Raw genomic sequence first — 23,725 nt, 5'->3', positions numbered from 1 at the left:
TTATATAAAGATGGGAGTAAAAAGGTTCCAAAGGACTGTAATCTGTGCCCTGGCTTAGAGTTTATTAATTGCTGTTTATACTACCTATGTTTAGGGCTGTTGTGTCAAAGCAGTTAAACGGTTATACAAATGGAATACATACCAATTTTTATTATCTGATGCTACTTTTTCATAGACTATTCCCTTTTTGCACCTGTTAAATGTTTATATTATGTTCCATTCATTTGATAGTCATTGCCATTGGTCTTTTTCTCTAAGCTTTTGGCCGTCTAAATTTCCACCTCTCTCCAGTACATGACCTGGTTTTTGCTTCTCTGATTTCCCCCCTATAACTTAAGCATATAAATGCCATTTGGGTCAGGCCTGTGACTGGCCTGGGTGAGTTTTCTGATAGCCAGGCATAACCCGTGTGAATTACGGAGGTCCTTTCTGAAAGTCAGGATGAATTCCAAACATTGCCCATTCCCAGCTGAGGTCTTGTTCTAGTCAAGCCTTCAGGGATGGCTACACAGACCTCGGCTGGTGACTCCAAGGGTACAAGGGTTTTTTCCTTCCTATATTAAGACTCCTTGGAAACCTGAAACTACTGCTGGCATGACTAGGGCTGGGTTGTACCCCCGGCCTCATGCATCCTGGTACCCAGCGAAGGATGTATTTCTGGAAAACAGCAGACTCAGTTCAAATTCTCCTCCTGCCTCTCATCCCAATTATGTCAGCTGGTAATTAGTTAACGTTTCTTTATGTGTTAGACATTCTTACTTTCATTTTTCAGATTAGGAAACTATTTTTGCAGAGTACTTTGATGCTTTTTCTCTAAATGTTCACAGTGCTTGGCCCAGTACCAAGCCAGCAATTAATTAGTGGGAGTAACTCCTCTCTTTGTTATTATTGTTACTGCTGTCCCTTTCTCAACCCAACTGGAGTCTCTCTCTCCTGCAGCAGAACTTTCTGAGACACATGCTTTGTGCTTCTGCATTATTAACTAAACCTATGATATTCTGCACATGAAAACTTGAATTCAAAATAGTAGCTCTTGGGAAAAGGCACAGCCTTGCACATCTAATGTTTTGTGGGTGCAACCACCAGGTCTGTGAGTGATAGCACCCATGCAATTTAAAGAAGAAAAGGTATTTATGCAACATGTATTCATTGGGCACTTACTGTTTGCATGGTATGAGACAAACACTTGGACTCCAAATTCGTGCTCTTTGGACTGCCCTGCTATGTGTCTACAAATGGCTGGGGAGTAAGAATGGAGATCTGGGTCTTCACCCTGGCCCTGCCTCACTAACTCTGTGACCCTGGCCAGTGACCTCACCTATCAGTGGACCCCAATTTCCTTACCTGTTAAAGGGGCTTACTAATAACTCCCTCCCAGAGTTGTTGGAGGATTGAATGAGGCACCCTACCGAATGTCCCCTGGCACAGCGTTTGGCCCAGAGTAGCTCAGGGAGTATTAGCCCCCACCTCCCTTCCTCATTGTAGGCGAAGGTGCATATGTCCCTGCTGCTGCTGTTACGTTACAGCTCAGCTGTCCACCCAAGGGAGCTTCCAGAGAGTGTTATGTTACACTCCTTTGGTGGATTATGTCCCAGCCGTTAACAATGATGGCACCAGAAAGTTTAATACCTGCAACATATTCCATGTCATAATACTAAACGAAGCAGCACATGTAGGTATATACAGTGCAATCTCCACTACGTCAAATAGTGCTTACAGATGGAAGATGCCATGTTATCTGTGGTCATCTCTGATGGGTGGATGGTGAATTACTCTTATTCTCTCATTACACTTTTTTTGCAGTGTTTTCAAAAAGAGCTTTATTGGTTTTGTCATCATAAATACCTATTACTATTTTAAAATTACATAATATCTGCAAACCTCCATGTTAAACCTACTTGTCAGCTCTATAGTACATGTGGCCATTTATCTGCCTTTTTGGAAGAGGTGGGTTTGCTTTTGTTTGGTTTGGTTTTCTATTTATTGATTGATTTTTAGAGAGAGGAACATTGACTTGTTGTTCCACTGTGCGTTCATTGCATGTGCCCTGACCAGGGATCAAACCTGCAACCTTAGTGCATCGGGACGATGCTCTAATCAACTGAGCTACCCAGCCAGGGCCTTGTTTTGGTTTGGTTTTGATTGCACTCTCCTTGCATGCTTTTAAAGCAAACACGTGTTTAATAATTAAATCACGGTGTTCAAAGCTGTGTCTTTGTGAGAGATCTTTCACTTACTGTACGGTGAATGCGTTGGACAAAGCAATATTTAGGCAATTCTGCAGAAGTAGATGGTTTTTCAACGCGAGAGAGCGGGGGGGGGGGGGCAGTTTCAATTGTAATGATTTTCCTCGGTGTCACTTAGCAGTTTTCCAGGGCTTTTTCATTATGGCAGCGCGGGGCCATTTGAGGTACCTGCTCCCTAAGCAGCCTGGCTGCCGTCCAGTCAGCCTCGGCGGAAACTCGCTAGGCACAGGGTTTAATTGGGGCCACCCACCATGGAAGCGCTTCCCCCCTTTGTCCGGAGAGATGGAAGCTCTTAATGTAATGCACATAAAAACGTCCAGCACTGCAGGGCAGGCACAGGCGCTCTGATGTCCCGAGGCTGTTATTATCCCAGCTCCACGTTAGCTTTTCAGAGACTCTGTCCAATCACCGGGGAGCTAGGACTCTACAGAAAGAGAGCAATACAGAGTATTAGGTTGCAGTCTGGACACAACCCCTGATGTTTGGAACCTCTCTAAATAGATCCCAGACTGCTTCAAAAATAAGAAATACTCCCCTCCCAGCCCTTTTACTAGTATCCCTCTGGCACCTCGGATTCCTTAAATTAATTCCTTGCAAAAGCCGCTGGAGTTCCAATAATTGTTTTTAAATGATCTGCCTCTTGAAACTGGGCCTCGCAGCCTCGTGGAAACGCCAGCCTCCAGCGCGGTGGGGCCAAGTCGCTATGCAGCTTCTGGAAACAAGCTGCCTGCGTAGCGGGGTGCAGGGGTGCAGGCTCTGTGCAGCACTCTCAGGAGGGCGGTGGTCGTGTAACCGGGAGACAGGGTGTCTAGAAGGCCAGATCTCCGTGGCGCTTCAGGGGCTTCAGATACATCAGGGGAGCCGCTGCCCCTCTGCATGCTTAAAATCGGGTGTTGAATTTGGACGTGAGAGGTGGCATCTGCAAGCTTCCTATTGTCTGTGCTTTCCAGGATGACACAGTCAGCATCCTGGGGATCACGAGTATACTTGCTCTGCCCGCCGCGACCATAGTGGGCAGGGGGGTGAAGAGAGAGGATAGGCAGATAATGAGGCCCCCACTTATCAAGTGCTTAGTCTAGCACTTAACCGGCTGACCACGATGAGCTCCTTTAGTCCTCCCTGCACCCCTGTGAGACTGTTCTGTTATTAGCACCATCTGAGATGGGTAAACTGAGGGCAGGAGACTAACTATCTAAGTTCACCCAGTTAGTGTCCAAGTCCTGTCTGTTTGACTCCACTGCAGCACGTCTGAAAAGTTAATTGCTGGCAGTCACCTGATCTGATGCAGGTCCTGATTCAGCAGGTCGGGCAGGGCCTGAGACTCTGCATGTCTTATGAGCTCCCAGGGGAGAGGGGTGGATGCTGCTGGTCTGGGGACTGCACTGGTAAGGAGACTCTAGACGATGGTATGGTCCAACTGGCTGCACATTAGAGTCACCTGGAGCCACGGAGCTTTAGAAATATTCCCAGTGGGTGGGCACACCCATCAACTCAGAATCTTGGGAGAGGGGAGTGAAACTTGGCCACTCTGCACCCAGGTAGAGAACACGTGCTGAGGCGGGGAATTGCACAGCTAAAATGGCCAGGCAAGCCTTGAGGTGCTTAGACTTATTTTAACAACAAAAACAATGGTTTAATTAGGAAGGGAAGGAGAAAAAGACCACTGTGTGTGAGGGGGTGTGGGAAGGAATGGAAATAAGGGCAAGCTGGGGGATGCAAGAAAGTAAAAACAAATACAAACAGCTGGAGCTGGCTCACGGCAGGTGTGGAACCTGTTTGGCTGTGGAATTTGTTCCTTACAGGAGGCAGTAGTAATAAGGTTCCATAGGTGGGGCTGGCCACATCCCCCGGGAGCTCATAAGACATCCAAAGTGCCCGTCTCGGCGTCTGGATCTGGTTCCTCCTGGGCCGTGAGGTTTCCATTCAACATCTTTCCAAAGGTGAGTGCGATAACCCTGTTCTTGGTACTGGAAACAAAGATGACAGTGGCACCCTCTGCTCGAGGCAGCTGAGGAGCCCAGTGGTTGGGTGGGGCCACGGTCTCTACTATACTTGCCTCCTAACAGAGGCTGGAGGAAACGGCAGGTTGTTGTGGGAACCCAGGCAGGGTGATGAGAGGTTTGTCCAGGGTGAGATGTTCCCTTTTCTAGTCCTAAATGGTGATAATGCCAAGAGCTTGAATCAAGGCATGAATTAAGGCAATGAGATGGGGAGGAGAGGGACTGACCCCAAGGCATTTTAAAAGTAGATTTGATGACCAAATGACCCCTCTGTGCTCCCCTTCACTTCCCATATGCAGGGGGGAGGCTCCAAAGCTTCCCAGCTTTGGATTCGGGGCAGATGGGGGCAGATGAGATGCAGATACATTATGGTTGGCTTATGCTTTCTTGAGTTTAAGGTGTCTCTGACACATCCAGTTAAAAATGCCCTGTAAGTGGTTGGAATATGTGTCTAGAGCTTGGGACACAGATCCACATGCTGGGACAGCAGATCTGAGAGTCGTCAGCCGATCAGATGGGATCTGAATGCGCAGGGATGGAGGTCCTTTTTATGAGAAAAGATAACACACAAGGACGGCAGCCTGGGAAGCACTAGCGTTTAAGGGATATAAAAACGGACTGGGAAATAACTGATAACTAAAAAGTAAACACAGAAGAGTAAAAAAAGCAGGACAATGCAACCACCGGGCAGCTGAGGAGGTGAGAGGGTTTTGAGGAGGAATAAGTGGTGGTTAGTTTCAAAGGCTACAGCTGTTTAAAGAAGGTAAACACTGCTGAGCACTCTGCCTCTCTCTCAGACATTCGTAATGGTTTTCTCCGAGCGAAAGGAGCAGTGTCTGCATCGTTGTAATTCTCTGTATTTATTGTTAAATAGCTTTATTGTCCTTTCATGATTATGAAATTATTTTTTGCAGTCTGGCCTTGGTGGGGACGGTTTCAGGGAATTGGGGGTGGTAGGGAAGGGTGAGTGACTAAGGACATCGTGCGTTTACCTTCCCCTGCACAGCCCCACCCTTGGAAAGAGGGTCCCGAGATAGTGGGAACCCATGGGAAGGATGCCAAGTGAAAGGGGGGAAACGATGCAATTGGTCCTTTAGAAATACTAACGCAGCGCTTCGCAGTAGGTGGGGCGCATCTTTGCTCCTGGTCAGTTGTCTGGTCCAATAAGAAAAAGCCTAAGAGGAGGTTGCCGCCCAAGCCAGACTCACTGAATGTGCCCATTCTGGGCATGAGTTCTAAATCCTGTCCCCCAGAGGTGTCATCAGCCCAAAGCAGGCACTCCCTCTTGTCCTAATTAGCATCGCCTCTGACCTTTGGCCACTTTCTTGTGCCTGGGCGGAAGGGAGCCCCATTTTCTAATGCGCACGTAGGTGCTGCGTCTGGGAGTTGCAGCCCCGAAATCACATGGGAAATTATCAGGGCCCAGCCTGGCGTTGGGGTGAAAGAACTTACAGATAGAGTCCGTCTTTAAGCAAGAGCTCACAGCCTCGGGAAGTGGAACCGCTTTAAGAATACTGGTCAAGGAAGGTCATACAAGGGGAGGACCGTGACCATTTATTGAGCACCCTTGGCTCTGGGTTGTGCATCAGACGTTTTACAGACGTTGCTTCAGTCAACCCTCATGAAAATAAAAATGCATGAAGTAAGGATTATCCTCCCTGTGTGAGAGATGAGCACCCTAAGACTTTGTGTTCAAGGTCACTTAGGAAAAAAAATACTGGGATTGCTTTGGTGAAAGTGATGGCAACCCAGTACAGACCAGCTTAAAGGGGCAGCGAGTTGGAGAGGTTTCTTGTCTTCAGTGGTACCGATTTCAAGGATTACAGGAGACGGTATAAAAATCGTGGCTTCAGACAGAAACCTGTGGGTTTTCCTCCTCCTTTCGTACTTTTCGGGCATATTTCTTTTTGCAGCCCGGGAGGATGGCTGCTGACAAGTCCAGGTCTTAGTCATGCATTATGACGACCTCAGCTGAAAGATGGGCTCATTCCCCCGGCTTTTGCAGATCAACACCAGTGAATGATTCTAACAGGCCACACTTGAGTCCAGGTCCAGGTCTCACCGCTTGGCCAATAATTTTTGCCAAAAAGAAAGTGTTATTATGTGTCTGGGCAAGTCTCTATCGTGGATTAAACCAGAAAAAGAGGGAGATGGAAGAGAGATAGAAACACTTAGAAGGCAAACTACCCTCTGCTACCCAAAAACCTAAGCAACAAGTACTTACAGCTCATCACTGTAGCAAGGATTCAATCCCAGGCCTGTCCTTTATTCTTTCTATTATACATTGCTTTCTCCATGAATAAAAAAATGAGTCGAAGGCATCTCAGAAGCTTTAAATCCTACTGACTAGGAAGTAGTTCTGGCATTCAAGTGGAGGCATAAGTACAGAGGGCCACAATTACTGGGTGGTAATATATTTAGTTACATCAAAAACACCCAGGTGTTAGTTAAAAGACAGATGTCTGGGTCTCATCCCAGACCCACTTAGTTGGAATATTCATAGGGATGCCCAAGAACATAGTTCTAACAATCCCCCAGCTGGCTTCGATTAGCAGCAGGCGTTCCCAGTCCTGGCTGTCCCAGGTGTTAGGACGGGAGCTGGGGAATCACTGGGGCAGGTGTCTAAGCTTGCGTTCGATGACATCACGATGGGGCGGGAGGAGGAGACCTCATGTGAACGAAGGTCATTTCCCTTCCTTGGTCATTTCCAGAGCTCTTGCAAGGTCCGTGTTCCACTCTTCCGCCGTGCAGAGAGCTCAGAACTTGGCCTTGGGTTCCTTTGTGGAAATAAGCAGTCTAGTTCTAATAGTGCCTCTTGCCTCAGGCAAATAAACTACTCCTAACAGAAGCACTAAAAATAGAACAGGGCAGCAGTTGGTGGCCAGAGCATGAGCCACAGAGGGAAGCTGAGATGAGCGGAGGGAGGAGCCCCGGCCTACAGGTAAGTCAGAAGAGGGAGCCTCCTCCTACAGACCAGTCGGACAAGCGCAGGTTGCAAAAGGAAGGAATAAATGCATTGTAAGCAAGCGCAGTGAGAGACCGAGGACAGTTCCCGGAGGGAGAGCAGTTGATAATTCCTGAATTGTGTTTGATGACACTATTTCCAAAGCTCGTTGGTAAGAGGTCCTGCTTCCTATATTGTCCCTGACAAATAAAAAACCAAAAAGGTGCTGCATGTGAACTTGTTTGAATTTTGCTCTGTTTTGTGTGATAAAGCGAACAGCTTATCTTTCTGAATGGTTATCTCTAAAGAAGACAGAAAACGTTGGGACCTGCGGCTCCGTCACCTGCCCCGTCCCTGTCCCCCCCCCCCCCCCCCCCCCCCGATGTGGAGGGCTCTGTGGCTAACTGCACCTGTTTCCGAGACGTTGGCCACGAGGCAGCCCTTGCTTCTCAGGGCTTCAAGGATGTTGGTGCAGTTCCATCTCTTTATTGGCTCCTGTGCTGAAATAAGTTCAGCCTTGTGTGCTGTTTCTGTTTTACCCTGTGCTAGGTCTGGATGCGCATGGCTTTGGATAGCTTTCTCACTGGACATGAGAATACTTTATACAGGAAACTGTTAGAAGCCTGTAAATAAAACCTGACAAACCAGTCAATCAATGCAGCTTTAAAACACCCGAGGAAGGGCAGTGTCCCCTGCTCTCTGCGTGGAAAGGAGAGAATAGAGGTTGGTTATCAGAGGAAAGAACGTCAGCCGTGGCGGGAGAGGGGCTCAGTGTTTCTTCCTTTCCACGGAAGGGACACCTGATCTTCGTGGAGCAGAGATTAAGGGAAAAGGGAATAAATAACGGGGATTGCCATTTACTTCTTGCTGTGGCCAGGAGGAGGAACTTGAGGCATATTATTTCGGAGGGGAAAACGGTTAAACTGTAAAAAGAAGAATAGCCAATGTACCATCGATTTTAGAGGGGAAAAGAGGAAAATTTTTTACATAGTGAAGAGGGAATGGTGTGATCTCTCCATCTCAAAATTTCCAATTTCCTTCCTTCTTTTCTTTCTCCCTCCCTCCCTCCCTTCCTTCTAACAAATATTTACTGAATGCCTGCTGTGTGCCAGACTCTGGGCTCTGTTTGACAGAATACAGCACAACAGGGACTCCCCCCCCCTTCTTCTGTCTCCCCATTTGCTTTATGCAATGGACTGAATAGTTGTGCCCCTTCCCCCCCCTCATATGTTGAAACATAATCCCCAATGTGATGGTATTTGGGGCTGAGCCCCCTCATGATTGGGACCTTATAAAAGAGACCTCAGAGAGTGCCCTTGCCCCTTCCACCTTGTGAGGACAGAGTGGAAAGGAGGTTCTCTAAGAGCATGAGAGCGTGCTCTCCCCAGGCAGCTATCTCCAGGAGCCTTGATCTAGGACTTCCCAGCCTCCAGAGCTGTGAAAAATAAATTTCTGTTCTTTACATGCCACTCAGTCCATGGTATTTTGTTATAGCACCCCAGACGGACTGAGACAGATTACTGTGATATTCATGATAGTGTCTTAGATGTATAGTTTTAAAATCACCTAAGATTTGTATTTCCAAGTAACTTAGAAGCGGGTGCTGCTTTGCAACTCATAACTGCAAGGCTGGACTGTTGGCTCATGACTCTCTGTCACCATCTAGAGACAATTTATACATATTGCAGGGCCAGTCCCAGGAATATTGAAGGTAGGAAATCATTCAGGAAGTTACAGCTACCCAGTGTTTGTGCATCAGCCCAAAAGGAGAAATTGGACCTGGTTATCTGCAATGAATGGAATTGGAAGTTTCAATCTCTGAATTTACTAGTATGTGAGAAATAGGTCTTGGTTTCTATACCAAATCATGGAGGACTGGGGTCTACCAAGTGCAAAGGTTTACTGGGGTGTGGGAGAAGACCTGCAAAATTAGTGGGGGATGGGGCTCTTACATTATTAGGTTCAGGAGGAGGCCTCTAGTCCCTCAAAGGGTGAACACAACAAATATCTGTTCAGCTGAATGAGAGGCTATGAGGCTCCAGGCTGATGGAGAAAAAGACCACAGAATAGGATTGGTATCCACACCATTCGCCCAGGTCCTCACCAGGGGTGATTTTGCTCCTCAAGGACATCTGGCAATGTCACAACATTCTGTCACAATTGTGGGGGGTGCCACTGGCATCTAGTGGGGAGAGGCAAGAGATGCCCCTAAACCCCCTACAAGGCACAGGACAAAGAATGACCCAGCCCCAAATGTCAGTGGTGCTGAGGTTGAAAAACACCCCAGTACAGCACAGAGCATGGTAAGAGTGGGTCTCTGAGACTCTGGACCTGACCGTTGTAAGCAAGCTCTATTACTGGCTGCAAAAAAGGGAGACCCAAGGGGTATCAATGACTTCATGCAAATGTATCTCAATGGAGAGATGCAAATGAGGGACAGGGCTGCTTTAAGTGGACCCTGAACAAGCCGTTTACCCCGCCAGTTTCCTTCAGTGTTTAGCTGGTGATATAATACAGTGCTGCCTACCCCAGTCTCCTTTTCTGTCTAGTCTGTTGCTTGGTGCCATGGCTTCAAGCACTTTTTACTGCATGTCCTTCATGTCCAGTTTCCCTTAGTGTTCAGTTATTTACTGAAATCACATAAAGCGCTGAAGTCACCTGTGTCAGAATCACCCACACAGGTGCTTGCTACAAATGCATATTTGGGGCCTACACCAAATCTACCGAGTCAGAATTTCCATGGTTCATGGTTCAGGAATCTGCGTTTTAAGCCAGCAGCACAGGTGAATTTTGTGCATATTAAAGTTTGACAGAGGATCTATAAAGTAACAGAATTTCGGGATGTCCTCTCTTCTGACTTTAATAGCCCGTTGATAAAGCTCAGAAAAATATATTCGCTTAATCCTTGGGATATTCTTTTAATGTGTTCCTTTTATTCTTATTTTACATATTATAGAGGCCACAGAGCTTAAATAGATTATGTAGGGAAAGCTAAGTGTTTTGTTCAATCTGGATTTTTCTCACTGTGAGGTCACTCCAAAAAGCGTTTCCCTGGGAAGTCGTGCCACTTTCCCTGCCTCTACAGCCCAGGGTTACCTCTCCAGCGCTGGATTCCACGAAACAGACTATGCCTGTTGAGCTGTCGCTTGTTCTAAGCTGGGACCTGGACCTCAACTTAACCACCTCAGTACCCTGAGGACTGGAGCACTTCACTGCCACTGCCTATTGTTCATCCCGATTCCAGCAACAGCTTCCTTCCTGTTCCCCTCTGCTCAGCACTTCCAACCGATATCCACACATGATCCATGTATTGCCTCCTACACATTTTCTCTCTCTCTCCTCTCTCTCTCACACACACACACTTTAAATCTAACTGATTCCTACATGCTTCACCCGAGCCTTCAAAGTCCTGTTGACCTGGCCATCTGTCTCTGCTCTTGCTCTGGCCCGCACCTTTTCTGTCACGGCAGCCTGTGAGAATATATTTTGTTCATCACTGCAAACAGTAGGGATGAAATAAGTGTATTGAGTAAATGAGCAGGCACACCGCAAATGGGATGCACATCCCTGGTGATGGCGGCACTGTTTGTTACCGTCGATTTCTGCACATTGGTGTGTTTGGGGCCAGGATTATATCTTGAGTTGGAAGCATGGTCTCTTGGAGAAGAGAGAAAGATCCAGAAGAGGTGAGGCCACTGCCAGCTGGCTGTGTGTGTGTGTGTTAATTTATTGGGATAACATTAGTTAATAAGACTATATAATGTCATTATATTTCAGGCGTACAACTTTGCAATACGACATCCGTGCAGGCCACCGTGTGCTCACCACCCTGGTCTCCTGCAGTCACGCTGCAGGCAGTGACCAGGCTCAGGGCTCCAGCCCTCTAGGTTGCCTGGGTTTGTGAAGTTCGAAACTAACGTTCGCCTACCTTGAGCCCAGCTGAGCCCAGTTTCTTCATCTTTATCCAGGAGTTAATAATTCCCACCTTTGCGAGGATAGGGCCCAGGGTAAATGAGGCAAGGCAGGGGACAGCACCTGGCACTTGGGAGGTGTTGAGGGTGCTCACCACCTTGTCTCTCCCACCACCCAGGAAACTTGCAGGAGAGAAGTCGGCGCAGGCAGCGAAGCCGCGCCGCGTACCTGAGCCGCCCCCTTTCTCGGCTCATCTCTCCGTGCGCTTAAATGACGTTTTCCAAGCCTGACCCAGGGCGCGCAGCGCGCTCTCTCTCGGCGGTGGGTCCCTCCCTCCCCCTCGCCCCCACCCAGCCTCCCCTCCCCCCGCCCCCTCCCTCGGAGCCGGAGCCGGGAATCCCACGCCCTTGCACCAGCCCGGGGGCTCGGACGAGCCCGGGAGCCGCTGGTCGCCAATCACCGTGCGGTGGAGAGGCGGGCGCTCGGCTCGGCGCGCTGGGGGAGCCAGCTGGCGCTGCTTTCCCCCGGAGCCTCAGACGCTCGCACAGCCCCAGACAGACGCACAGACTGGCGGGCAAGCGCGCGGGCAGGCACCGACAGAGTCCCCAGGCCGTTTGCGCTCGGAGGCGCGCGCCAGCCCCGGCCCGGGGAGCCCCCCGTTGCCCGCGGACAGCCGCAGGCGGCAGCGCCGCAGCCCGGCGCCGGCAGGAGGGAGGGCGCGCGGGCGGGCGGAGGCGGGGAGGCCCCGGCGCGCCCGGCCCGGGATGTGAGCGGCGGCAACAGCGGCGGCGGCTCCCACCTGGCGCCGCACCTGGAGCGCCGCGCTCCGGGGGCGGCGGGGAGAATGCGCGCCACCCGCAGCCGCCGCGCCCGCACCTGACCATGGAGTGCGCCCTCCTGCTCGCGTGCACCCTCCCCGCCGCCGGCTCTGGCCCGAAGTGGGCTCCGGCGGGCCTGGGGCGCGTGGCCAAGGCAGGTGCCCGCCGAGGGGCGCGCTGAGAGCGGGGGGCAGGGGGCGCCAGGTGCAAAGCCCGCCGCGCCCCTCACGCGCGGCGTCCCCTTTTCTCTTGCAGGCGCTCCAGCTGTGCTGCCTCTGCTGCGCGTCGGTCGCTGCAGCCTTAGCCACTGACAGCAACAGCGGCGGCAGCGGATTAAACGACGGTTCGTATTTGACCCCCACCCCCACCCCAGCAGCCTGTCCAGGCGCTCGGCCCCTTCTTCCCCCCCAAAAGAGGGAGAAGGTAGAAAGGCTCACACACTCACACTCACCCTCCCGCCCCCCAGCGCGGCAGGTGTGCGCGCGTCTCGGGAATGGTTCCTGTTTGGAAAGGGAGGGGGATGTGGCAAGGACGCTGCACTTATCGAGAGAATCAGTGCCTCAAGCTCCAAGTCACATAGGTGAGAAAACAATACTTCCCCTTGTTCACAGATGGCTTAAGAAATAAAACCGTACCGCGGTGAGGAATGAGAAAGGAAGTGGGTCTGGGCCAGGCGGTTGATGTCTAAGGCACCTTCCTCCGCTCCTTCCTCTTCTGGGAAAGCCGGCGGGGACTCAGTCTTGCTGGGGATGAAAGAGCATGAACCCATTTCCTTCCCCGCACCTTTCCTCTCCACTTCACTTCCTTGTTTCCCCTTTCCTCTCCTCTCTCCATTTCTTTGCCAGTGTGTCCTGGGTTCCCAAAGGCCACTTAGAGGGAAGATGAAAGCTTGAGGTCTCCGGGGTCTTTCTCTCTGCCGAGGTTCCCCAGCCGAAAACCTCCAGAACACCCTTCACTTCTGTCATTTATTAACTTCTGGTGGCGCCCAGAAGGAAAATCCTTGTTTCTGTGTTGCCACCAGCCCGAGAGCAGCTGATCCCCGATCCAAGGTGTCTAGCAGGACCTTGATGTCCGGCGAGATTCTCTAATTTTTTAGCCTTGCAGGGTCCTCTCTCTCTCCTGTCAGGGGAGGAGGGATCCTGGCAGAGTTCACGGAGAGGGGCTGTGCCAGGGGGTGGGTGAGGGAACAGGACAGCGTCAGGAATGAGCTCTTCAGTTCATCTTTGGTCCAACCAGATAGGCCAGCTGCAGCGTCTAGAACAACCTGCCGGCGTCCCATCTGGTCAAATGGCCGCAGGTCCGCTCTGTCCCGGCGACCACCTGTAAGGACCTCATCTCGGGTCAGCCCTGAAGCTGGCTGATCAGATCGGTCTCCGCAGGGGACTCACTGCCCCTCTTCCATCCAGGACTGTGTTACCATCAGCCCGCTGACTCTCCCCTTGGAAACAAACTAGTAGCAGGTGTTGGTGTCTGAGCGGGTGGGGTTGGGGGGGCAGCTTTGGGGGCTGATTCCGTTCAAGGCTGGCTGGATAAGGCTCCTACGTGGCCTCCCAGCTAGGAGCAGGCAGGGTGTCAGATGGTTCTGGACAAGGGAGGTAAGACACAGCTTATTGCGGAGAACTCCTTTGCATGTGCCAGGGATGGTTTTCACAGTTAGGTTTTAGTGAGGGAGGAAGTGGATTTTCACTAAGAAAAAGCTGCAGTTCATTGAAAACCACACACCTGTAAAGCATCATAATAGAGATTTTTTAAAAGAAGAGAAATCGTGTACACCTGCTCTGTTTCTTAAGAGAGGAGAAAAACATGTTTTTCCCAATCATTTTTTTAAAATATATATGTCAATTCAATAGTATTTCTACTTAGAGTCAAGAGAGAGTGAGAGAGGCAGGACCTCAAGAATAGTGTAGGAATGAGAGTTGCTCAAGCAATAAGAGTCACAGATGGTCATACAGAGAAAACATTTTTAAATTGTCATATGGGTGGGTGTGTTTTTCCAAACATAATAATACTTAATGATTCCTGTTAGCTACAGGGCTTCTTTATCTTTTTTTAAAAATGTTTTAGGTTGTTGACTATTTTGGGAAAAGGGAAATTCCTCTTTTCCTCCTATAACCAAGGGCCCAAGTGACTCAAACATGCCTCTTAGTTACTCAGAATCTTTCTAAACACTTTCCAAATTAGTTTCCCATTCTGCGCCCAGGACGTGGAAGTGCAAAGCGCTTTGTAATGCTCAGGGGGCATATTCCACATCATTTTTGCGGGATGCTACTTTTCAGTTTCAATGTTTTGTGATAGAAAGCAGTGTGCTGGCTTCATGTTTTTTTCAAGCAGCAAATTGTTTTCTTAGCTCCTCCTCTCTGGAACAAGCAGCAATTAGTGCTGCTCTGGGGAGCAGTGGGGAAGGTATTTCTAAACATGCCTCTCCAGGTGTCCCTGATCTGACAACATGTCTGAGCAGTTTTAAACATCAGGCTGTGTAGGAAAAGTTCTGACAATGCTGAGGCATTTTAATGCATCCACTGTATTGGGTGCTTACAGTGAAATAGGATTGTCCCTGTGAAAGCTCATAGTAAAACGTTAAAAGGGCTACAAGTTCTGGAATTTTATTGCCACATATAATTAATGTTGGAAGTAGGAAACTGTGGTTACTTGTACGTTTTTGAGGTATCCTCTCAAGTTACTCCTGCGCTGTGAGTTATCATTTGAAATTTAAATTCTGCCCCCCACCCCCCATCCCCAGTATGCTCCCAATTCTGGTTAAACACAAAGATAGTAATCTCCTTGAAAAAAATTTTCCTTTCCTTACTTTAGTAGTTTTATATTTATTCATTTTTGTCTCCAAAACCATCATTTTTTATGAATGAACGGCTCTGTGACGAATATATAAAAAGCCCATCTCTCTCTCTCCCCAGACCAGGAGAGTTTGTGGCCTTTTCCACAAACATTCTTGACCTTCATCAAGGTCATGCTTGGTGTTTAGTGTTTATAGGAACTGCTGAGGCAGAGCTAAGCTTCAAGACCACAGGGCCCTCCTCCGAATGATAGTCCATGTAGACGCATGGCCATAGGAACAAAGGTATCTTTGAGCTGTGCGGCGCTCTGCCAGCTTGCTGAGAAGTGATGGATCGGCAGTGCGGGCCCTGGGTGCTGACAGCTAACCCCTTCCCCTTGCAGATTACGTCTTTGTCACACCGGTAGAAGTGGACGCGGGCGGGTCATATATTTCACACGACATTTTGCACAGCGGCAGGAGGAAGCGATCTGCGCAGAGTGCCAGCAGCTCCCTGCATTACCGATTTTCAGCATTTGGACAGGAACTCCATTTAGAACTTAAGCCCTCGGCGATTTTGAGCAGTCACTTTATAGTCCAGGTACTTGGAAAAGATGGTGCTTCAGAGACTCGGGGACCCAGGGTGCAGCGATGTTTCTATCAGGGATTTATCAGGAATGACAGCTCCTCCTCCGTGGCCGTGTCTACTTGCGCCGGCCTGGTAAGTACCCCACACTTGGCATCCGCTCCCTGTGTCGCGTGCATTTTGTATAACTTGAATGAACAGATGTCTGCAATATTAAGTGCTCTTCCCGCCAGCTCGACCCATCCACACTGTCAGCTTTGATACTTATAATATTCTCAATTGGATTACTCTAATCTGCTCCCAGAAAGAGAAAATATAATAGAACTTTAATTACCATTTAGAGCTTTTCTTTTGATGTTTAATGGTCTTCATGCTCCATGGTTGAGACAGTCCCCAAGGAAATTAATTTGATGGATGCTGTTCGCATTGGGAAGTCTTGAGAGACCAGGCTTTATATAAATCTAACAAGCCGCACGCCTCCACGTTGCTTTGAAATGGGAAGACTAGTTCCGTGCAGAATTGCGTTCAGCAGCCCTGCTAAGCCCGACCTCCACGTAGAAGGGAGGCCTTTGGTCCTCTTTGATCTTTTCTTGTTGTCCTGCTCGTGTAAAATGTCCTCTTAGAGTGTGGTGTGTTCGAGGGCTGGCAGGGCTTCGAGGGTGCCGTCCAGGGCCGCAGAGAGCTTAGAAGTGTTTGGGACAAGCTTCCCCCTCCGCGTGATCTTCATCTGCTGAGCTCCGGGCCTAGAATCTTCGTGTAAATGTACTTGTCTCGGAATCCAATCAAATATATGAGGCGGTAAATGGCCTTTGGGGTTGATTTCATTCTGTCTTGCAATTGAGAAGTGCCTTGAACTGACAGAACTGGGGGGGGGGGGGTGGAGACACATGCTGGACATGCTCTGGGATGGCTAGAAGGAGGGGAATGTGAGAAAGCCCAGCTGCATGTGTGCTTGGTAATAATGCACACGGTACATGATGACACAAAGCAAGGGTCACTTGGGTGCCGGTGAATGGGAACCCCCATGTTCCTGGCTAGTTGAAACTTTGCTATTTAACAACCACCACCAGCCCCGTATTGTGCTTTGAAATTTAGCTAAAATCATCACCATCAGAGCTATGCTATTCCTTCGTATAGCCTTGAAGGCATAGAGTGAAACAAAGACTTACCAGTTCCCAACTAAGCTTGATCCATTTAAATGATCAAGGTGGCTCTCTAATAACCTGTATATTATAACATGGCTATATACATGTACATGTGTGTGCACAAACACAAATACCTTTTTTGTTTTGTCATGAGTTTCCTGCTCTTTGGGGGGGGCATCCTCCCACATTTCCCTCTCTCCTGTCTATTCCAGTGTCCTGATGTCTCAGTGGAGTGTAGGCACCCCACTATAGTGGTTTAGATGACCCCATTCCATAAAACAGTGGTTAAGAGCAGCCTGTCCAGGGTCATTCTCACACCAGCACTTACTAGTAGGACCTTGGGCAAGTTACTGGTCTCTGTGTCTTAGTTTCTTCATCTCTAAAATGGGATGGCAGGAGTTTAGGTGATAGTGCTGTGGGGATGAAGCGACTTCTTACATGGGGAGAAGCTGCGACTTCTTACAGCTGTTCCTAGAAAGGAATCATTGCTCTATGTGTGTTCTGGTTCCTGTAGAACGTAGGTGCCTCACATTTAGTGCTCTCAGGATTCCACTCTCTGTGAGTGATAGGAAATCTGATCAGTTGTCTCATATGAATAGATGTTGGGTTATATGTCCTAAGGAGGAGATTTTCTTTGGAACAGGGAGCAAATGCTCACTTAACACATAAGAATGAAGCGAGTTAATGTGATGGTTGTGAAAGAGGTAGTGGGTAATCACATCTGCATCTGTATAATCATGAAATTCAGATTCTATCCCACCGTTGTCCAACACATTCTTAATTATATTTATTTCTGTAGACCTCAGTTTACTCTCCTGAAACATGTAAGATGATTTCTATAACCACTGCCATTTCTAGGCATCTGCCTCTGATTATCCAATTCATTGGTCCTGGCAGGACCCATTTGGCATGCGGTAGGGAGAGAATCAAGCTTATCTCATTTGCATTACCCACCTCCCCATGACCCTACAAAAAACATACACCCAGACTCTATTCAACAATAAGAAAATAAAACAAGAAAGGGCACAGAGCCACCACGGAGAAGCTGAGACACCACGCTGTATTAATTTGTGTAACCTTGTATTGAAATATAATGTATATGTAGAAAAATCATAGAGTACAGCTTAATGAATTTTGGAAAGGTTCACACCCATGTAACTACCAACCAGATCAAACAAGACATTACCAGTGCCCCAGCAGATACGTCATGTCCCCTTCCCAGTCACTACCCGTCATAGGTAACCACTGTTTCAACTTCTAACATTGCTTAATTTTGCCTATTTTAATATTTTACATAAATAGAACCATACAGTATTCCTCTGTATGAACATTTCACAATGCTTCCATTTAATTATTAGTGGACATTCAGATTGTTTTCAGTTTTCAGTACTGCTGACCATTCTTGTGTATGCCGTTTGGTGAACTTATAGAGACATTCTAAGAATGAAGTTTCTGGGTGACAGGTTATGTGTATATTCAGCTTTAACAGATTCTACCAAACAGCTTTCCAAAGTGATTGCACGTATTTACACTCCCATCAGCAGTGTGTGAAAGTTCCAGTTGCTCCACATCCTCACCAACACTTGCTATTGTCTATCTTTTCCATTTTAGCCACTCTCATGGCTGTAAAGTAGTTATGGGTTTAGTTTGTATTGTCCTGATGGGTGTTGAAGTTGAGTATAATTTTTTATGCTTTTTGGCCATTTGTATATTCTCTTTGGTGATCTATCTATATCATACATGGACAAGAAATAGTATAACTATTTTCAGCCTAAACTGTAGTGGTTTTTCCTTTCTCAGTGAATGGAAACAGGAATTCTGAGCAAAAACACCTTTGTCAGCTTAACATCATTGTTATTATGTCTTTGAGTCTCCAACGATGAGTTGACCTGCATATGAAATCCTATCAAATAGGAGCAGTGACCCCTGTGAGATCACATGAGGCACCACATTGAGGGGACTGTTCACTAGGGACTTTGAGAAATGAGGATGGAGGGACATAATTATGTTGGGAGAAGGAATTTGTTCATCCTTTCTGCTACTTGGAAACCATAGACATTGCCCAACTTCTTTGGCCAAACAAGAGGTTAATACTTTCTCTAAAGTTAATTAGCAACTACTGTAATAGACTCAGAATAGTGAATGATTTGAGAGTTCAGGAGAAAGACAACATACCTCTAACATGCTTGTTGGAGAGTCTCATCAAAGTCCACATGCTAGAAGAGAAGAGCAACTCTTCTTAATACAGAAACTGACATGAGATGAATGAGACCAAGAGATGAAGCTTCTTCCACTTGATGTCTCTACACTAGTGTATCTGTAAGAGTGGGGCTGGGTGACTTGGCATTGGAATGCCTTTAGGGATCAGAGCAATCTCCTAGTGTGCGTGCAGTGTGCAGTAGGAAAGTCATAAGTCACCTTTGGATGACAAAGTACCAGTAGGGAAGCTAACCATTATCCTGACTGCCAGGGAAACCCCAGGAGAGAGTGAGAATGGCTGGAAGGGTTACAATAGTGAAATATAAGCACTTACATGGTTATGTGCCTACTCCAGCTAGGGTTTCTCTGGCAGGGAATTTCCCTCAATAATTCAGAATTAAACTCTACTTAGAATATTATCTGAAAAGGCACTCCCCTAAACTGACAGGTCTCACTTTATTCAGGAGATGCGTAGGCAGTTATTGACTTGGAATAATTCATAAAACAGGAGTTGCGAACTTCCCTGAGTGAATTTTGCCTCCCTTTATGTCTGGGGTGATTGTTTTTTTAAATTTCAAATGCCTTCATCGAGGAGCAAGTCCTCTCCAGCTCACCACTGCCCCCTACACCTGGCTGCCTTGCACTCTGTGAAGGTATTTGGGTTTGCAGCGTTGTCCCAGAATCTCCGAGTTGCAGATTAATTTCATCCATGTCACCATCTGCCGTGCATGTCCTTCCTACCATCTCCAGCCTCTTCTTGACTATCACAGTGATGCGAAGGCCATTAGATCCAGGAAGTCCGTGCTGTTGTTGAGACTCTTAATCTTGCTGTTGAACTTCCACCTACCTTTTTATAACTTTCACTAATATTTCTTAATTTTGTTTTCTGGTATGATAGGAAAAACCCTGTATCTTTCTTCTTGCACACTGGGAGATCCAAAAGACCTTTCTTCCCAGAAATGTTCCCCCTTAGTGATCCTTTTTATCAGGACAGCGATTTTCAGTACAATCCGATGCATTACCTTTACCTGAGGTGTTAAAAATTTGGATTTCTTTACCCCCAACAGAATGTCAGGGAAGCTGGGCCCAGGAAGGATATTTTTAATTCTCCAAGTGATTTGAATGCACACTAACAGTAGAGAACCATTGGATTAAGACTTTGGACATATAGGAAGATTGTTTCAATCTGATTTGTTGTTTTGACAGATCGATCCCACTTTAGAAACTTAGTGCAAGTGTATTTTGAGAAGCGGCCAGAAAGACACATTGAAGGATTATTCTTTTTTCCAACAACTATTGATGAGCTTCTGTTATGTCAGGCACTGTTCAGAGCACAGTGAGTAAAACTAGGAATTTCACTCTATGGTAATTTTAGACCTAGAAATTGATATTTTATTTTGAACCAAGCAATGATTCAACAGAACCCTGGAACAAAGAGTTCATGGGATCTAGTTTTAGAAAAGGGGGCAACACTGTCAAATTAGTGCCAGTGCTACCTTTTGGAGTTTGACCACGCGCGTTAGCATATAGTAACCAGAAATGTCCTACATTAAAGACATTGGTTTAACTCTGTTTAAACCTAGAGTTTCCCTAATTTATTTGGTCATGAAAATTTTTTTCAAGGAGCTTCTCTTTGCAGTCTTGTTGTAGTAAGAAAACCATCAAATCAATGATTCCCCAAAGAGATATTATAATATTATGTATTGATTTCCAACTGTTAAGTGATGCTTCAGGGGGGAAAAAGGGTTTCATGACCATATAAGTGGTTTCTTGGCTATATATTCCCATGTAGTTGGGGAAACATTAAATATAAATATAATTAGGCAAATGTGTTTTGTGTAATACATTTCATACCTTTTAATATGCCAGTGTGCATTGTGAAGCTCCAAAAGGTGGAATTTTGATACAAATTTAACTACCTCCTCCCTTTTTAAGCCATGCTTCCATCAACAATTTGTCCAGGGTTCTGTGGTCTAGTATAAAGGAACAACATCTAGGTCTAAGATTATTTGCACTTTACTGGTACCTGATAAATCAAATATCCATGTGTTCCAGTTGGGCAAATGCACCCTTTGCTTAAGAAACTCTTAACACCAAACACCATTCACAACATGAGGACCAAGTGAAAAGACACGCAAAAACTGTCACCCCTATTGCATTTGTGCCCAGATCTGTAATAAATCAGAACTTTACCTGTGATTCATGACCTCACTTGGGGAGAGGGGTAGGCTGCTGTGCTGCTCCTCTTGGCATTTTCGGTCCAGTCTCTGATTCGGTCCAGCCTGAGCACGGCATCAGGAGCTCAGTGTGAAATGTGTGCTGGGATCAAGACTGCCACCGGATCCCTCCAGCCTCGACTCGGATGCACTGTCCAATTTTGTCACTTGGCTTTCCTTCCTTTCTCTTTCCTTTGTCCCCAACAATTAAACTGTAAGTGGCATTTCTCCTCCATGGCTGGCTGCCCTAATGTCCTCATTGTATCTTTCTTAGTGGTGGCCTTTGTAGCCTGACGGCAGGGACCCATTCTCCAGAGAGCCTGGGTCCCTGCGAGGAACTTTGGAAGCAGTTAGGTTTCAGTGGGTGGCAGGGCCTTTTGATCTCCCCTTTTCAGAAGTATTTTATGACTCAGAAGGCTCAGCCATTGAGTTGTCTTTTGCTGGTCACTGCCTGCCCAGTAGTCTTTAGAAAGCCGATTTCCATTCATAAAAGGGCTGAAGTTAAATGACCTTGGTCCAGACAGGCAGCTCTGCTGCTTTGTGAGGCCTTGTTAGCTAGCAGGGGTTTGCGGAATTACATAGACCCCTTTGGAACTTTCCAGTCACTTGAGAGGATCATGTGAAATTAAGGATTAGCCTGGGTTGTATTTACAAGTTTTTGGGTGCAGGCTGACCCAAATCAGAGAGATTTTCTTGGGTTTATTACTTGATTCATCAAGGGTAAAAAAAAAAAAAATTTTTTTTTTTTTTTGCCTCTCTTTTGTGTGCCTTCTTTTGACATGGTTTGTGAAGACAGTTGTTTGCCCATAGCAACATTTTTAGCAAAATTCCACCCAATCTCTTTTTTAAAAAAATAGCCAAAGTTTTAGCCTGAGAGCTGGACCCCAAGGCTGAGTTGAGGGGTGCTCACATGGGAGGGAGGCAGCAGGACTGATCCTTTCCCCCCGGCTATCTTCCTGTTTATGAGGCCACCAAAGCTTCAGACTCCCCAAGCTGCCTTCACAGCTCCCAGAGCTCCATGCCTTGGTTTTCACATCTGTGAAGTGGCCATGGTAACGCTGTCTGTCGCATGAGACTGTGACACTTCACGATGTGCACTGAGCCTGGGTCGCTCTTGATTGATCTTGACTTTGGACGAGGAGAGCGTCCGGGAAGCAAATGACAGTGGAGGCTCCCATCCTGGATTCTCTCCCAGCCGGTTCAGACAGGAAGAGAGCACTTGGGCGTTAGCCACCATCCCACTGAGAACGTTTGGGGTTTTGTTGGGGGGGCGGGGAAACTAACCCTTTTATTTAATCAACTCTAAAGAAATAAAATGGGAGAAAGATAAAGAATCAAAGAGGAAGGATCCACAAGTAGATAAAGATACAGCTGCACGCATGTGCGCTAGAGCAGGTCAGTGTAACGGCTTTGAGGGCCGACTCCCAGGTCCCAGCTCTGGCCTTTCTTAACTGCATGACCCATGTCCAGTCACTTACCCTCTCTGGGCTTGATTTCCTCATTGGTAAGATGAGGATCATAGTAGTACCTCTCCCATGGGGTTTATGGATGCTTAACTGAAAGAAAAATACTCCATGTACAATGCTTAAACTAGTACCTGGCACCTAGTAGTAATATTGGTCATGGTAATGGGAGAGTAATGTCCTGATTGCAAACCTTCTTCCATAAAGGAGTTTTCAAAACTGGCTAATGTCAGTCCTCCTTACCACCCACAGGCAGGGAAGTTTTAGCCCAGACAATAAGAATCATTTCTATTTATGAGCACTTACTGGGCTAATAAAATTGGAGCCGTGGAGAGAAGAATCAGCTGAGACCCAGACCTTGGCCTTTATAATATTTTCCCTCCACTCAGCATATGGGTATTCAAGGTCTGCAGTAACATATTTTTTTCTTTTCTCTGTACACTTCAAAAAGAACTGGACACTTTGGAAAAAACAAAAAACAACATACAGTTGGCCCCCACCCCTGCAAATTCAGGAGGCCCTGGGTAGGGCCTGATGTCCATTTGAGTAAAGGAGAGAAAAGCCTCAAGTAGTCCCAGCAGCCACTGGGGACTGTGAATCAGTGTCCTACAGGCGTCTGCAAAGGACCATCTCATGGCAGTGGAGCACTACTGGAACCTCTTCTGGAAGATTGCTTTTCTTGGTGGAAGGCATCACACTGTGTAAGTGTGGCTACCGATGCTCTGACTAGCGTTAGCCAGTATATATGCTAAGGTGGGCAGGTTGGGTGGCCAGGGTAAATCGAAATGTAGAGATTATTCTTATTTATATATTATAGGACTTTTCATTTGCAAGTAGACCAGTTCCATCTGCAACTAGGCTCAGCATTTTTAAAAATGGGGCTTTTTTGGCTCTGAAGTAATCCTTCAAACTCATCCCTCCCTGGGCTAGGATGGCTGGCTGTTAGCAAGGTTGGATCCAAGGTACCCAATGATGTTATCACTGTTTGGGTGTTTTGTTTTGTTTTGTTTTGGGGCCTCTCAGCAATTGGCCGTTGCTAGACTTCCTTTAGCATACAGGACATCCTGAGCTCCAGAGATCATTCAAACATTTCCTCAAGTGGCTGGTATCTCATGAGACTTATTCAGCAATAATGCCACAGCTGTCACCTATATTGTACCTGACAACAAGAATGTGGGACTTGGGGCTTTCTTTGATCTCTCACCTGTCTGTAAACCCCAGAGAGTCACACTCAATTCATCTGTGTATCTGACTAAGGCTACCTTATATTTTAATTTATGTGTGGCTGTGTGAATTAATACACAGAAGGATGTCTGGCCTGTTGCACAGCAAGCCAGGAGCTCCACAGTTATCTGTCAGCTTGAGCTCTTTTTGAAACCAGAGTTTCTTATTTCTGTTGTGTGTGTGCACCCATGCATTTGAAATG

The 23,725-nt window shown here is 47.2% G+C and overlaps 1 protein-coding gene across 1 annotated transcript in view; it reads left to right on the top strand.

Moving 5' to 3' along the window:
• Positions 1 to 15,327: 15,327 nt before the first annotated feature.
• ADAMTS18 (ADAM metallopeptidase with thrombospondin type 1 motif 18) overlaps positions 15,328 to 23,725 on the top strand; it is a 114,252-nt gene continuing 105,854 nt past the window's right edge. The window contains exon 1 of the mRNA XM_081118571.1: positions 15,328 to 15,411. The gene's annotated coding sequence lies outside the window, so the exon portion shown is untranslated. The remainder of the gene's footprint in view (positions 15,412 to 23,725) is intronic.

This window comes from Miniopterus schreibersii (genome assembly GCF_964146895.1).
Source record: "Miniopterus schreibersii genome assembly, chromosome: 18".
NCBI lineage: Eukaryota > Metazoa > Chordata > Mammalia > Chiroptera > Miniopteridae > Miniopterus > Miniopterus schreibersii.
The sequence above is the reverse complement of the archived record's forward strand: the minus strand, read 5'-3'. Positions and strand labels throughout refer to the sequence as shown.